Genomic DNA, 16,458 nt, shown 5'->3' on the forward strand with positions numbered 1-16,458 from the left:
AGTTAAACCAACACCATCAGACTGGCAATTGGACAACTCCCTTTTCAGTGAGGCCAGAATCAGATGGGCAGTGGAATCCTTTGAGAAATACAAATATGCGGGGGTGGATGGCACTACCCGGCGCTAATGCAGCAAGAGACACAGATTATCCAACATCTGGCCAGGATCATGAGAGATAGCCTGGCATTGGGATACATACCCATGATGTGGAGAAGAGCAAAAGTGGTTTTCATACCAAAAGTAGGTAAAAAGTACTATTCACAAGCAAAGTCCTTCAGACAATAAGTCTAACTTCTTTTGTCTTGAAGGCAATGAAAAAGATAATAGACCAAGAAATTAGGTCGAACGCCCTCAAGAGCTGGCCCCTACATCATAGCCAGCATGCGTACAGAGCAGGTAGGTCCACGGACACAGCTCTGTACCAATTAACATCTGAAATACAGAGGGCGTTCGAAACAGAGGAAACAGTGATTTGCGTTTTCCTTGACATCGAGGGTGCCTTTGACAACACATCTCACGAAAGCGTAAACATAGCACTGCAGAGAAGAGAAATTCAGATGACTATCCACAGATGGATTGACAATCGACTCCGCACAAGAATCGATGAAGTCCATGTAGGCAAAAGCGCAGTTAAAGTTAATACCACGAGGGGGTGCCCTCAAGGAGGTGTTCTATCACCCCTTCTGTGGAGCCTAGTAGTGGATGAACTCCTGCAAAAGCTATCTGACAGGCTGATGATATCGTCATAATTGCAAGGGACAAATTCGAGAGTATATCAACCCATATAAAGCGACCATCATCCCTTTTACCAGAAGAAGGGCTCTACCAGCCCTGAGAGAAATAACAATAGATGGCGGGCACTAGAATATGGAACCGCGGTGAAATACTTGGAGGTAATTTTTGACACCAAGCTCCTATGGAAACAGCACTTCGACTCCATGAGAGCTAGGGCCACAAGGTCCATCATGGTATGCAAATATTTAGCAGGCAAATCATGGGGCTGTAGGCCGCATGTCCTAAGATGGATGTATACCATGATAGTAAAACCTATGATAGCATACGGCTCGATAGCCTGGGTATCGAGAACAACTCGGGCGACGACGAGGCAAGCACTGTCAAAACTTCAGCGACTGGCATGTGTACGCATCACGGGAGCTATGCGCACATGCCCCACAGCAGCGCTGGAGGCTATCCTCGATCTGACCCCGCTGCATATATCAATAGAGCAGGCAGCCAAGCGAACCCTCCTGAATTTCGGTAAGGAGGGCTCGGGCATAGGTAAAGGCATATAGTCCCGAAACATGGAGGAATTGAGAGAGAAGATTCCAATCTCTCAACTCCCCAGGGATGATATCCTCAGACAGATAGTCTATGAGAAAAGCTATAAAGTAGAACTGGAAGACAAGGGTACGTGGGAGGAAAACAGAATTGAATACATTCATCAGCTAAATAGAATAGTATGATATACCGATGGCTCCAAGACGCCAGAGAGGATTGGATCTGGAGTCGTTGGACCCAGAGCCAAGATATCAATGCCTCTGGGAGCATACCCGAGCATTTTTCAAGCGGAAGTATTCGCTATAAGCCAGTGTGCTGACCTGAACCTTCAGCGCGAATACTCCAATGAAACAATTGCCATACTCAGTGACAGTCAGGCCGCCCTCAAGGCGATCTCGGCATCTGAAATGAAATCAGCACTAGTCCTTGAGTGCTTTGAAAATCTAAATCAACTAGGAGCACACAACGAATTGCTATTGGCCTGGGATTCTGGCCGCAGGGGAGTTGAGGGTAATGAGCAGGCGGACAGCCTGGCAAGAGAGGTAGCAACGACAAGACCTATTGGTCCTGAGTGGTTCCTGCCAGTAGGCCCGCAGGAAATCAGAAGGAATCTACTAGTAGAAGAAAGGGAAAAGAGGGAAGAACATTGGCGCAATATGCCACGCCTGGGGCAATCTAAAGCGGAAATTACCCACCGACGTGTGCCGTAGGTACGGACGTTTGTCGTAGGAAACACGTTAAGCGGGAGTCATTGGTGCCGTATGTCGTATCGCTGTATCCGTATCCCTAACGTAATCAGCTATTTATCGTTACGACGGTAAACCAAAACCCAATTGGTTGGCTACGATACGGTTACGACCTTAGCGGCACCAATAATCGATTGCATTGATTCTCATAAGGTTGGTCGAATCAGCTGTTCAAAGATTACCGATACGGTTACCGATAAAGCACCAATGTCTCCAGCTTTTGACCGAACCCTCAAGGCTGTACGAATCAATGTGTGTGTTTGTGTACATGTACATAACATATTTGTGTGTGTATTGTTTACAGATAAGCACTGTTGCCATTGCCCATTTTGCATGCATGCTTATGGAAACATCAACTTTTTCCAATTTAATTTTTGATGTTGTAAAAGGCTGGAATTAATATTAAATAAATATAAATAGATTACATATTTATAATCTGCACCTTTACATAATTATTTCGAATTATTTTCACAATTTTTCAAACTTTAATTAGGTGTTTTTGCATAAAACTGCAAACGGTCAAAAATTAGCGCACAAAAGTTTACTAGGCAACTCTGTCTAGTGAGAGAGCGATCAGCTGACACGTTCTTACGGAAAAAATCAAAATTGTTTTGATTTCTACGTTCCGGGCTACGTACGTACGGGCGTTGCACGTCGGTGAGTTTTCTTCTACATTGCACACTCATAAGATAGGTCGTGTCAGCTGACATGTTTTTGGTACGTACGTTCGCGAGTAACTGCCGCATAAGTTATTGTTAGGGGGCTACACCACAACTCGATATAGGGCATTATTAGGCCTCTAAAAAGATAACCTAAGGATCCTAACAGCTATTCTTACAGGAGATTGTAGACTGAACAGCCACATGCAGAAGCTGGGCATACTATCGAACAACACATGCCGATTTTGTGATCGATCAACGGAGACGGCGGAACATATACTCCTGGAATCTCAAGACGTAGGGCTAAGTTTATGGGCTCACCATGGCCAGAGCATTCTCGCATCAAATCTCTCAAGCCAGGTGAACTGCTAGGGTTCATCAGAGAAATCGGCTTGGATGAGGTGCTGTGAAGCAGTTGAGGGCAAAATAGAGCAATGGTTGCAGTGCCATCCTCAGTTAATTATCTATCTTACTACCTCTTATGACAAAATGCATTGAACTTATGCTCATGTAGGGAGTTTTGGAAACAAATTTTGAGATAGTGCATTTTTGAATAAAGTTCTCACGTACGGCATTCTTCAAACAACTTCTGAAAGAATGACCAAACCAACATAACTTTATCAATTAACGAAATATTTGGTAGAAAATGAATTATTTCCCCAAAAAATTTTGGCATTTACAAATTCATTATTACTACTAATATACTACCAAAGATACTTGTCTACTACAATTTCACTGAAAGGGATTGAATTATTCCGCGTTTTTCTTACTTCGTAAAAGCAACCCGTCCAGATTTTTCAATTTGGGAGTGTCAAAAGGCCTCCTGCGATTTACAACGAGATTGACTGAATTTTTGTATGGATGCGTATCGGGTATTTGCTCCGCTACTATCAATTAAAAAGCCATCAATCAACATTTGCATTGAGAAACCATAGCGTTCGGACGTGAATATGACGTCATCGGTTGATGATTTTTTTTACTTGCAACTACAGCAGTTTTATTAAATAATAATAAAAGCTTTACATTCCATAAAGCTGTTAACGATGATAATTTTCAATAAATTTTAATATGAATTGCTGTTCTTCCGCGCACTTTTTCCTTTTGAATGACGACACAAACTAAATACAACACTGCTGTTTTGTCAATCACACCCCGCGACTATCAAATAAGCGAATGAAAAAATCTAAATTTTTTGATTTTCGTCAACGTGTAGCCGACAACAAATACGTGTGTTACGAAGCCCCCCGACTGCACTAACACACACAAACTTCAGTCAATCTCGTTGTAAATCGCAGGAGGCCTAAAGATCTGTCGTCATTGAAGAACAAAATTCTAGTAATTGAATCATGTAAAACAAAAGCCATCATTCGGTGCATAAATAGTATAAGGAATACTCATTTGGGAGTATAGGAGTGTTCCAAAACTAATATGTATTCATACAAAAAATGTGCTCCAATTTAAAGGCTCCATTACTGATACTTAGCATAGACTTGACTTGGCGTAAACTAGGCAACTTACCCTACAAGACAGGTACCCGTTACCTAATCGATTACTTAATCGTTACCAATAACTTGGTCCCCAATTATCGTCTTAATGACTTTTACATTGCTGTCGTGAAAAAGGTAACGCATGCGCTCTCTCAAAATAGTGTACGTGCGACTCGCTTTCTCGCTCTTACCTGTTGTGTTTTCGACATTCCTTCTCGCTCGATGTTATTTACATTTTTAAGTTACTTCATCAGTTATGTTTTCGTTATCGCTAACCAAAACATATGCAACAACAACAACACGGCTAACTGGCCTATCGGTTCCCGTGTCGGTTACCTTCTGTCAAATCGTTTTTTCCATGAATGAAACGCGTCCTTTATGTTCAGATAATATTTAATTATAAATAATTCGTATATACAATGTTTTTGTACAATTTAAATTATTCCCTTATTACTCTAGTGTACTTTACATATGTGTATATTGATATGTACAAGCTAATTAAGTACAATAACGTCTATTAATAGATGTGCCCTCTCTGAAACTTTCGAAGCTCAGTGATGACGCCCAATTTTTCCTGCGCTGGTGGTGTTGTTCAACATGCGTTTGCAGAGCCATATGAGTTTTGTAGGGATAATACCGGAAGCCCCAATTCGTGCTATCAAAGTCGATTTATAGGTGATATTGATCCTTTGGTCTTGACCCTTTCCCATAGTATGCTTGTTAGCGCCTTATCTGTGGTACTAAAAAGGCGGGGGGATAGTTGTCGCAGTTTTCTTATAATTTGAGCAAATTTATGTTCTTCCTTCAGCTACAGCTGGAATATTTGGAATATTGCTATGCGCACATCGTCAAAATCAAATTACCTAGAATGAGAAAGAAACTAATATCAGTAAGGATAGATTAAAATTTTTAGTATAATTAACCCGAAAAGTGTTCTATAAATAGGGCTCCACAATTAGTTCTTTTCTGAGAGGCCAAAGGCACAAGGGACTCAAGGAGATTTCAGATAACTAGAATCAGGGGTACCCGAAGATACTTCGCTGTTGCATTCATAGAGAACACAACATTATAACAAGGGATAATTGATTGATGTTACGAAGGAAATTAGACGTGCTACAAAAACAAACAAATGCAGATGACTGTTTAATTCAACAACAACAACAACAACAACTGTTTAATTCATTATCCGAAGTTCTTGTATGGACGTGCAGTATGAAAAGTGCAAAGTACTGCTAAAACTGATTTCCCCCAGTAACCCGGGAACGAATTGATGTGACTACGACTATCCTTATTTAGCAGCAGGGTCTAGAACCAGTTCCCTGTTGGACAGGAAAGTAAACGTTTGGTTATCTCCAAGTTGATCATATGCTATTACAGAATATACTCGTTTGCTGCATCCGACCAGTACATCCAACTTTCCCAGATTTTCTGGGCTCAGCAAGGGTATCCTCCTGAATGGTGCATTTGTTGCACGCTGCTGCGTGGCCGCTCACCCAACAACACAAGACACGACGGAACTTTCCTTGGGACACCCAAGGTCACTAACGCTTCTCATGGCTCCAGCGGGTTAGGGGGCTTAAAATATACCCGCGGTAGGCATGCCTGCGTAAGAGGCGATTAAAATACCAAATTGGTTCAGGGGGCTGTGTAGCGCAACCCGTTCAATGAGTTGCCAGCGCAATATATAGCTTCTCCAACCCAATTGTGAACCTCACCTACCCGTGGCGAATCCTGTTTCTTTAACAGCCGAGGCTCTGGCGACCCCATGTTCCTTATGGATCTACATTTGAAGGCGCTTAGTTAGCTGACATCGCTTACTTAAACGGTTGATTCTAAAGTAAAAACCAAAACAAAATATAGGTTAGGTTGAACTGGCGGGTTCATGGCGACCTCACATAGACTGAATGAGTCCGTAGTGTTACCAGAAGTTTGTTTTAACGACCAAGCTAAAAACCCTATCAACAACCAGGACATGTTATAAAATAACTCCGTCCTCTTGACAAATACCAGAAGCTTCCTAGAACTTAAGCCACTTGCTGCTTCTAGATCTGACAGCTGTCAGCTGGAGTCTTAGCCTGGCAGGCGCAGGGCACGAGCACAGAACGTAATCGATCGTTTCCTCCTCCAACCCGCACTTCCTACATCTGCTATCACTGACCAAGCCTAATTTAAAGGCATGTGACGCCAGAAGGCAGTGTCCAGTAAGAATACCCGTCATGAGTCTACAGTCTACAGTTTAATTATAATGAAAATATAAGAATCAGTGTTTATGAATAACACATTTTAATTAATCTCTTACAACAACGTGATCGTTGGCTAAATCACCATGTAGATAGTGTGGTGTTCCACCTTATAAACGTAGGTACCGTATGTGCTCAACCGTGCAAATGGACATAAGCAGTAACATTATTCACATAAACATAGCTTGGTATTTGTGCAGGCATCAATATAGCATACATTGGTCCAGTTCGGTATGCACCAGCCACTGGTACAAACACTTTTGAATGCATAGCTTTCATATAGATTGGATGTACAGCAGTGCTCCGGTTGTGCCAAAATGTAATGGGCTGCTCAGTCTCTTGGTACGGCTGTATAGGTATGGGCGGGTGCAATGTATTACTAGTCTGCTCAAGATCGTATGGTACATAGATGGCTCGAAGACGCCAGAGGGGATTGGAGCCAGAGTTTTCGGACCCAGAGCCAAAATATCAGTAACTCTGAAAGCACATCCGAGCATTTTCAAGCGGAAGTATAAGTTAGTGCGCTAAGCTGAAACTTCAGCGCCTGATACCCCAATGAAACAATTGCCATACTCAGTCAGGCAGTCAGGCCCCACTAAAGGCATTTGCGGCGTTCGAATAAAGTCAGCACTGGTCCTTCAGTGCGTAGAAAAGCTAAATCAATTAGGAGCACACAACGTAGTACTGTTGCCCTGGGTCCTAGGCCACAGGGGAGTAGAGGGTAATGAGCAGGCGGACTCAGTGTTTAAGTTATTGCGTCCCTCCCACAAATTGTCATCCTCCCAGCAGATCCTTGCAGCGGGTCTGCGCCATACTCTCCTCTTCCGGGAAGGTATCGAACCCAATCCGGGTCCTTCTCCTGACCCCGGTCCTGAGAAATGAGTTTGCTGCGTTTGCTGGAAAAGAATCTTTTTAGGACGGCCATATATATAAGGGCCTGAAATATTTCAATGAACTTCCTTATCACATAAAAAGTAGTAATAACTTCAATACTTTTAAAAAAAGTTTATTGGAGCATTGTAACACCCTTCCAATAAGATAACGTTTTTCTCCTCTTATTTTTTACATGATATATCCGATACTGGAGCGCGAAAAGGGAATGGTAATATTGGAAGCAGCAAAATACAATGCATCCGGCCCTAAGGAAAAGAAAATCGGTCGCCACCTGTAACTCCAGACATTTCCAACAACTAATTTCGCTGGAATTCGGTATTTCCAGCTGGTATTTACTGTTGCTGATCGGAATCACTCGCATTCCGACAGCATTAATATAACAATAAAATTATATAATGTGTAACAAAAATAACGAAAATTATATAACGAATATAAGGCCAAATAAAAGTTGGAGCAGGGGGGATTGGAAACATGTCCTTTTCAACCTCCCATTATATGTTGAGTAGCCTGAAAACGGTAAAACGGTACGGTTGTGTTTATTTCTGCTCCTTGAATTTTACATTTTAAAATGGTAAAACTATATTCAAATACTTTTTAAGAATAAATAATCTGTGAGACAGAGACTCAAAAAGCGGAAGCAGAAGTTGGTTTCAAGAATATTATACCAAATAAAGTTTGATTTTTTAAATTTAATATATTTGCGAGAAAGTGACTCTAAATAAAGAAAGCAAAACGCATCCACTTACAAAGTTTGATACATATATATACATATATTCATTCTGTATAAAAAATGGAGAGTAAATGCGACAAGTGCAAAAGTACAATACGTGGAGAAGTGTCAAAAATTCGTTGCGAAGGGGTATGTGGGAGATATTATCATTTAGCACCAAAATGCTCTGGCATAGACCAATACAGTGTTAATAAATTAGACGAATGTGAAATGCTTAGATTTATGTGTAATGATTGTGTGCAGTATGTGCATAACGTAGATGACATTCTAAAAGATATGCAGATGGTAGTGAGCAAAAATGGCAAACAACTATCTGAGTACAGGAATGAATTTGATAATGCTCTCAAGAAACATGAAAGAGAAATAAAGCAAGTTTTAAAAGCAGTGGAAGTTGCATTTAGCGACAGAATTAAGGCAATGCAAAAAGCGCAAGAATCATGCGAAAAGAGTGTTGTAGAAGTAAACAAAATACGGGAAATTGCTGAAGGCTTCAAGCGAAGCAGCGAGCAGGTCTGTGATGAGTTGAAAACAAACAAGGATGACAATAAGAAAATGATTGAAGAAATAAGTACAGAGAATAAAAAAATGTGCAATGAAATAAAGAAAAATGTTAATAGTGTTGAAGCCAAAGTGTCATACGCAGCGATAACAAAAAATGATGGACAAAAAAAAGAAGTGTTACCAGACATTAGAAAGAATCATCCCCTAATTGTCAAGCCGAATAAAAAGCAAAATATAGAAATAACCAAAACTGACCTAAACTCGAAAGTTGATCCTAAAGGGCTGCAAATAACTAATATAGTAGCAAGGCAAAGCGGAGTTGTTATTGTTGAAAGCGAAAATGACCATGAGCGTGACAAAATAAAAAATGCCATTGAGAACAATCTGGGAAATAACTATGAGGTTAAGATTCCCAAAAAAGTGAAACCAGCAGTCATGGTGACTGGTATAAATTTTAAATATAGCGACGAGGAACTGGTGCAAAGAATTAAACGACAAAACATTTGTTTAAGTGAAACGGACATCAAAATTGTTAAGCAATATGAAGTGAAAAAGAACGCGAAAAACTATTATAATGCTGTGATAGAAATGAATGTTGAAGCGTTCACAAATGTACTAGCTGGAGAGAGGCTTAATGTAGGTTGGGAACGTTGCCGAGTATATGATGCAGTGCAGGTATTGTGTTGTTTTAAATGTAAAGGCTTCAATCACAAAGCGGCTGACTGCAAGGAAAAGGAAGTATGCACAAAATGCTTGGGTGAGCATAAACATACACAATGCATAAAGGATGCAGTAAACAAGTGCATTAACTGCATACGAGCAAACAAGGAGCTGAATCTAGGACTTGACGAAAACCATGATACTCTGGATAGAACTTGTCCCGTATACCAACAAAAGCTAGATGCAAGGAAAAGGAAAGTTGTTTATTAGCAACCAAAGAAAATCCTTACAGCAGCGCAAAAGTCAAAATATTATTTAAATCGAGATAGCAATATATACAACTTGGAATGCATTTATCTTAATATTAGTAGTATCATAGCGAATAAAATCGAGCTGGAACGTCTTATTGAAATAAGAAGACCAAGTATTGTGTTATGTGCGGAAACGTGTACAACAGAACATATCTTGGATTCTGAACTTAGTATTCCGACATACAAATGCATTCGTTGCGACTCTCAAAGTAGGCACACTGGCGGTGTTGTCATGTATGTGAATGAAAATATACAATTTAGCATAGTTTGTAATAAAGCTATCAACATGAATGTGTGGTGCATTATTGTAAAAATAAACAAATGCGCGTTAAAATGGAAAATCGGTGTAATATATCACTCACCAAGTAGCAGTGACTCCACCTTTATTACTTATCTTAATGAAATCATCACTGAACATCTCAAGGAGGCGGATAATAATTTAATAATTGGTGATTTTAATATCAATGTAAATGTATCGTCAACATACTCAAACCAGCTAACAAGTTTATTTGCACAAATGGCAATGATACAAAGGATAAACTTCGACACAAGGATAACAGAGTACTCGTCTACAAGAATTGATTTGCTATTCAGTAACAATGATAAAGTTAAAGCAGTAAATATAGGTGAACATCGCATTTCTGACCATGAGACAATCCACTTCGAAGTGCCAACAACAAAGCTTTGTAAAATGAGAAGGTATGCTACTGTTACATGTTGGGAGTACTATAGTGCTGAAAATCTTTTAACTTTGCTACGAACATGCGATTTCAGCTTTATGTCAATTTCCGGAGTAGAAACTAAAACTAAAGCCCTAAACGAAGTTGTAACTGTGGCTATGCAAGCACTGACTTATATAAAGAGGACCCAAATACAGATAAGAAATAAGTGGTACGACCGAGAATTAACAAACCTGCATAAAAGAAAAATAGAATCTTATAAAACTGCTCGAAATACTGGATTTTGGGACGAATATAACGTCATTAAGAAAATATATAAAAGAACCATAATTTATAAAAAAAAGAAATACATGGAAGATAGAGTAAATCATAACAATGGCGATATGAAACGTATGTGGAAGTGTCTAAAAGACCTCGTCGAGCTTAATGATGTTAAAAAACATATCACTAAAATTGTAATTAACGGTGAATGCCTGGAAAATGAATATGATATAGCTAATGCCCTAAATAACTTTTTTATACAAAGTATTGTGGAAATTAATGATAGCATCGAAGAAATTGTAAATGGGGATGAAATAAGCGCAAATCATAGTAATCCATTTGAAACATTTAAATTTACTGACATTGCAGTGGACGATATTATTATTATCACAAAATCACTTAAAAACAAATATGGCGGCGACAAGCTTTTATCGGAGGGTGTCGTTAAAGATGCCATGACATATACTGCTAATTTCTACAAAGACATAATTAACGAATCCTTAAACAGCGGTATTGTACCTAGTTACTGGAAAATTTCAACAATAATACCTGTTGAAAAAGTAAAAAATACAATGAAACCTGAGGAACTACGTCCAATTAACACGTTACCTACAGATGAAAAAATTATGGAGACAGTGGTGAAGGATCAACTTGTGGCATACTTAGAGAAGCACAATGTGATTATCCCAGAACAATCGGGATTCAGGAAGAGCCATTCTTGTGAAACAGCGTTGAATATGGTAATTGCAGATTGGAAAGAAGACATGGCGGACAAAAAATTTACGGTGTCTGTCTTCTTGGATTTAAAACGGGCTTTTGAAACTGTCGAGAGATCTGAGCTATTGGACGTTATGTTTAAAATTGGTATAAGAGGAAAGGCTTTGGAATGGTTCCGGAGTTATTTGGGTGACAGAAAACAGAGAACGATAATTGGAAAGGAGGTTTCATCAGTGGTGGATGTTAACATTGGTTTACCACAAGGCTCGGTCTTGGCGCCAATATTGTTTACATTGTATATCAATGATATCAAAAGATGCTTAAAATACTGTAAAATACGTCTATTTGCGGATGATGCATTGCTTATCATAAGTGAAAAATATGCAGAATGTGCCATGCTGAAAGTACAAGAAGACCTCGACTCGCTATACAAATGGTTATGCCTTAGAAAACTGAAATTAAATGTCGAAAAAACTAAGTTCATGATATTTTGTAAAAACACCAATATCATAAGTAACAATAGTTTAAATAATATTAAGCTGAAGGTAAAAAACATGGAAATCCAAAGAGTAGACAAAATTAAGTATTTAGGAGTTTTGATTGATGATAATCTAAATTTTGGAGAGCATGTAACTTATCTGGAAAAGAAAATTGCACAGAAAATAGGCTTCATGTATAGAACATGTAAACATATCAGTCAAAGTCATAAAATATTGGTATATCGTTCAATTATTGAACCACACTTTATTTATTGTCCTACTATTCTGCTATTAAGTAATGATATATATATTAAGAAACTTCAAATACAGCAAAACAAGGCAATGCGATTTATTTTAAAATGTCCTCCAAGAACGCCAAAAATTGTAATGCTCAATAGATTAAACTGGCTTAGTATTAAACAGTCAGTTAGTTATTTCACATTGAAATTTATACACCAACTTAGGTTAGGAATGTTACCGAATTACCTGAGTAGTAAAATACATTATAATCATGAAATCCACAATTATGGAACAAGAAATTGCAATAATATAAGACTGCCTAGAATAAGAACTGAGTTCGCCAAAAGGTCTCTTGAATATTTAGGGTATAAAATGTATAATGAGTTACCTTCTGATTTGAAAGACTGTGAAAATATTAGTAAGTTCAAAGAAAAATTGTTTTTATATTGTACGTCACTAAATGTGTCATGAGTATTTATGTTTAATTTCTTATTTTAACCTAAACTAGGTCTTAAAGACCGTAATAATAAATAAATAAATAAATAAATAAATGAGCTGTGCTAATCGGAATCTTCATGCATTCCGACAGCGTCTTTACTAAACAAAGTTGAGGGGTGATTGGATACACGTTATTATCACTTTCCAACATCCAAAGACATGTTTAGCTGTGTTGATCGGAGACTAATACATTCCGACAGCTTAAAATACACATATAATTGAAAAATATAAGTTCCAAATTTTGTTGCCTTAAGCTGGGAGCACTGGAGGATTGGAAACGCGTCCTTTCCAACCTTCCTAAAATGAGTGGCTCTCAGACTCGTCCCTTTGTCCCGCTAATAAATATGCTGATCGGAATCAAATGGCATTCCAACAGCATATTCAGTAGAAATAAGTGATTATAACAATGAATTGTACTTAGTAGTTTAAGTTTTAGGCCTAAACAGCCGTAATAATAAATAAATTAAATTAAAAAAATAAATACTCTTGTCAGTGTTTCAAGTGCAAATAATGGTTGCATCGGACAGGTTGCTCTGGGCTAGATTCCAAAATCCAGCGTCCTCGTAACTTTTATAAATATTTTGTGGCTCTTTTTGTTCACGGCCTCATTACATTATGAGGAAATACGGCACCTGAGAACACAGCCGTATGAGGCTTAAAAACACAAGCATGTCTTCAGTGAACTCCACAAACAGGCGTCGAACCTCTATGCCGGTGATTCCTGTACTCAAAGAACAAAACTAGCAGAGGAGGAACGCACTCTCCCTAGGGAAAACAGAGTAGTCACTCTAGCTCAACTTCGACCTGGATAACGTAACAGGTTAAACTCTTACCTATCCAGAATCAACCGACATACAAAACATTGTCCTGCTTGTAATGTGCCCCACATGACACCAACCATCTCTTTAACTGTATTGTGGAACCAACGCCTCTAACACTCCACTCATTATGGTCCACCCCTGTTGAAACAGAAAGTTTCTTTGGACTCCCGTTAAAGGATATTGATGACAATTTGTGATCGGTCGCACCTATTGGATGGGGCGAAGCACTGCTACAACAACAACAGCAGGCGGACAACATGGAAAGAGAGGCAGCAACTGCATGACCCATCGATCTCGAGCCGTTCCTGCCAGTTGGCCCACAGGGGCATTTATTAGCAGAAGGGTGGGAAAAGAGAGAACACTGGCGCAATATGCCAGGCCTGAGTCAATCTAAGTTCATGTTAGGGGGTTACAGCACAACTCGATATAGGGCATTAATAGGCCTCTCAAAAAGATAACCTAAGAACCCTAACGGCTATTCTTACAAGACACAATAGGCTGAACAGTCACATGCAAAAGCTGGGTATACTATCGAACAACACATACCGATTTTGTGATAGATCAGCAGACGGTGGACCATATCCTTCTAGATTGCGGCGCAATTTCAAGACGTAGGGCTAAGTTTATGAGCTCACCATGGCCAGAGCATTCCCACATTTAATCCCTCAAGCCAAGAACACTGCTGGGGTTCATCAAGGAAGTCGGCTAGGATGAGGTGCTGTGAAGGAGATGTGCAAGTCACTGTGCAATCCTCAATAAATTACCTATCTATCTACGTTCCGGTAACAAGCACCATTGTGGTACTAGCCCCACCATCTCGGGAACTATTGATATGACTACATTAAGCCTTCTAGGGATTGAATATTAATAATGCCGGCAATGCGAAAGTCTGCTAAAATGTACCATTCTCCATGGAATGCTCGATATATAACTTTCCACGTTTTGAAACAGTGATGAAAAGAGCAAAATTTACTAAAATTTTAACTGGCTGTGGGTAGTAAGGTGTTGATGTCCTCTCTTAACGCAATGTAATGACAACTGCGATGCAGGGAAGATGACAAAAATCTTGCAAATCTACTGATAATAATTAATTTTTCCTCCCCTTCCATGCAGTTCTATGCATACATACACTCAAAAACGCTAATTAAAAAATTAATTGGTTTTCACATGAACTTCGAACTCTGTCGTATTTGCATTCTTCAGTTGATTATCAACAAAAGCATGACAAATTATCACTAAAAAATTCATACATGTTCCTTATATATTTAATATGGTAGCCAATTTACTTACCCTTTCTGGTGCGATGATTCCTGGACAATCGAGCCTGACTAGACGCGATTTTTTTTGCCTTAAGAGAGCGTGCTTAACGCGAGCCATATCATGTTATGGCACACCTTTGGTGATTCAAAAAATCAAAGACATTTCTGCTTCTAATGCTTCTAGGATAGCAGCAGCAGCTCCCGGTGGCGCCACATAAATACCAGTTGCATGCCGATCAGTTGCCTTTTTTGCTCCGGCTACCTATTCAATTTTAATTCACATTACATTATCTACTATTGCAATTTTAATCACTACAAATCAATATAAATTACCGAAGCAAATACTGGCAAACCAAGATGCGTAGTTCCACTCTTTTTTAGGGAAATACATCCAACCAGTTTGGTACCGTATTCCAAAGCATGTTGCTTGTAAAGTACCTTGTATCCTTGGCAAATGACACATGAATCTGCATTTAATTGTAGATTTCCTCTGATTTTGCCATATTCTGAGCTGAATCGCAACCCGGCGGAGATGCTATCTATTAGAATAATATAACATTTTTTTATTATTTTAAAATGCACATATGTACGTATGAATGAAAATCAGAAAGTAAATATTGTTGTTGTTGTTGTAGCGATAAGGACACTCCCCGTTATCGACTTTGTTGGTCCTTTACCGGATGCAGATCGGGTACGTTCCGGGAACCATTAAGGTACTAGCCCGACCATATCGGGAGCGATTTAGTTGACATGAAACGTTGTAGGCCATCCCGTCGATTCTATACAGCTTAATATGGTAACGATTTGAAAGACGGTGCACCACCTAATGTTTATCAAAAGTTATCAAACGTGGAATCAGAAGACGCGCCTCGAGCTCCGTTTTTATTATTATTTGATATTTTTAAATTGGTGGTGTACCGTCTTGTAAAACGTTACCCTTAATATTATTTTGGGCGAAGGCCGCCAACGCAAAAAGATGGCCTCTGCAGCAAAATTTTTAATTTCCGTCACATGTCACAACTAAAATTAACTTAATGGTATTTTGCGCGAAGCCCGCCAACGGAAAAAGGTGTTCTCTGCAACAAAATTTTTAATTTCCGTCACATGTCACAACTAAAAGCACAAGATATTTTTCGTTGTAAACAAATATATTTTTTTTGCGTTTGAATGTTTTCCGAAATAATTAATGAACTGTCATTTCGATGACAGCATGAAACGTCGATGGGTTAGTGGAGAGCGAAAAAAGCTTTGAATGTGTGGGTGAACTGGTTACCTCCGTTTTGTAGGGGTGTTGTGTTTTGGAATTGAGAGCTGATGCCATAGATGAATGGATTTGCAACTCTTTGTTTCGAGAGAGCGGTGTCAAAATGCACATTTTTTATAACATTTATCAATGATGCCACTACAAACAAAAATGAATAGATCTGAAAATGGGTATTTTTGACATACATTTCGGCGATTATAGTTTCAATCATTTAATAAAATGATAGTCGTAAAATATTTATTTCCTTAAAGTTATTTTACAATAATACGACTATTTAGAGTTAAATATAAACAAATCTAAGTAAAATTTACATTTCGATTTAATTAATTAGTCAAATATTGTAACGCATTTAACTCGCAGTGAAAACCATATATTCTTTTGAAATTTCAGTAAATCGGACCTATGATATAATAGTTAACATTATTTAATGGATAGGGCTTATCCTGCATGTCTGGCGTTCCAGGTTCTGTGATCAAAATGGACTGGTTGCATCGGGAGTTCATATTTACAAAACTTATTTTTAGTGATAACTTTTGAATGGGAAATAATATTTACCCTCCGCCTTCGAACTAATAATACTTTCACTAAAACAAGTATTTTTGTCCTTTTTCCCATAATTTTTGAACGCTATTCTACAGCTGTAGGTCAAACTAAAGTTTACCAAAATTTTTGACACGATTTATCTGTGATTGTTGCCAGCAACAACTAGAAGATAAATCCCTTGTGAGAGCGA

At 38.7% G+C, this 16,458-nt stretch overlaps 1 long non-coding RNA gene across 2 annotated transcripts; it reads right to left on the minus strand.

Annotated features, from left to right (window-relative positions):
* Window positions 1-4,551: 4,551 nt before the first annotated feature.
* Window positions 4,552-15,700, minus strand: LOC137242195 (uncharacterized). Of its 2 annotated transcripts, XR_010950120.1 has the most exons (4): window positions 15,398-15,700; window positions 14,795-15,000; window positions 14,493-14,723; window positions 4,552-5,033 (listed from the first exon to the last, which is right to left on the minus strand). It is a non-coding gene; the product is annotated as an uncharacterized lncRNA (long non-coding RNA). The 2 variants fall into 2 exon arrangements; XR_010950119.1 differs by having other exon boundaries at window positions 14,795-15,693.
* Window positions 15,701-16,458: the final 758 nt, after the last annotated feature.

Source organism: Eurosta solidaginis, chromosome 2 (genome assembly GCF_040869045.1).
Source record: "Eurosta solidaginis isolate ZX-2024a chromosome 2, ASM4086904v1, whole genome shotgun sequence".
NCBI lineage: Eukaryota > Metazoa > Arthropoda > Insecta > Diptera > Tephritidae > Eurosta > Eurosta solidaginis.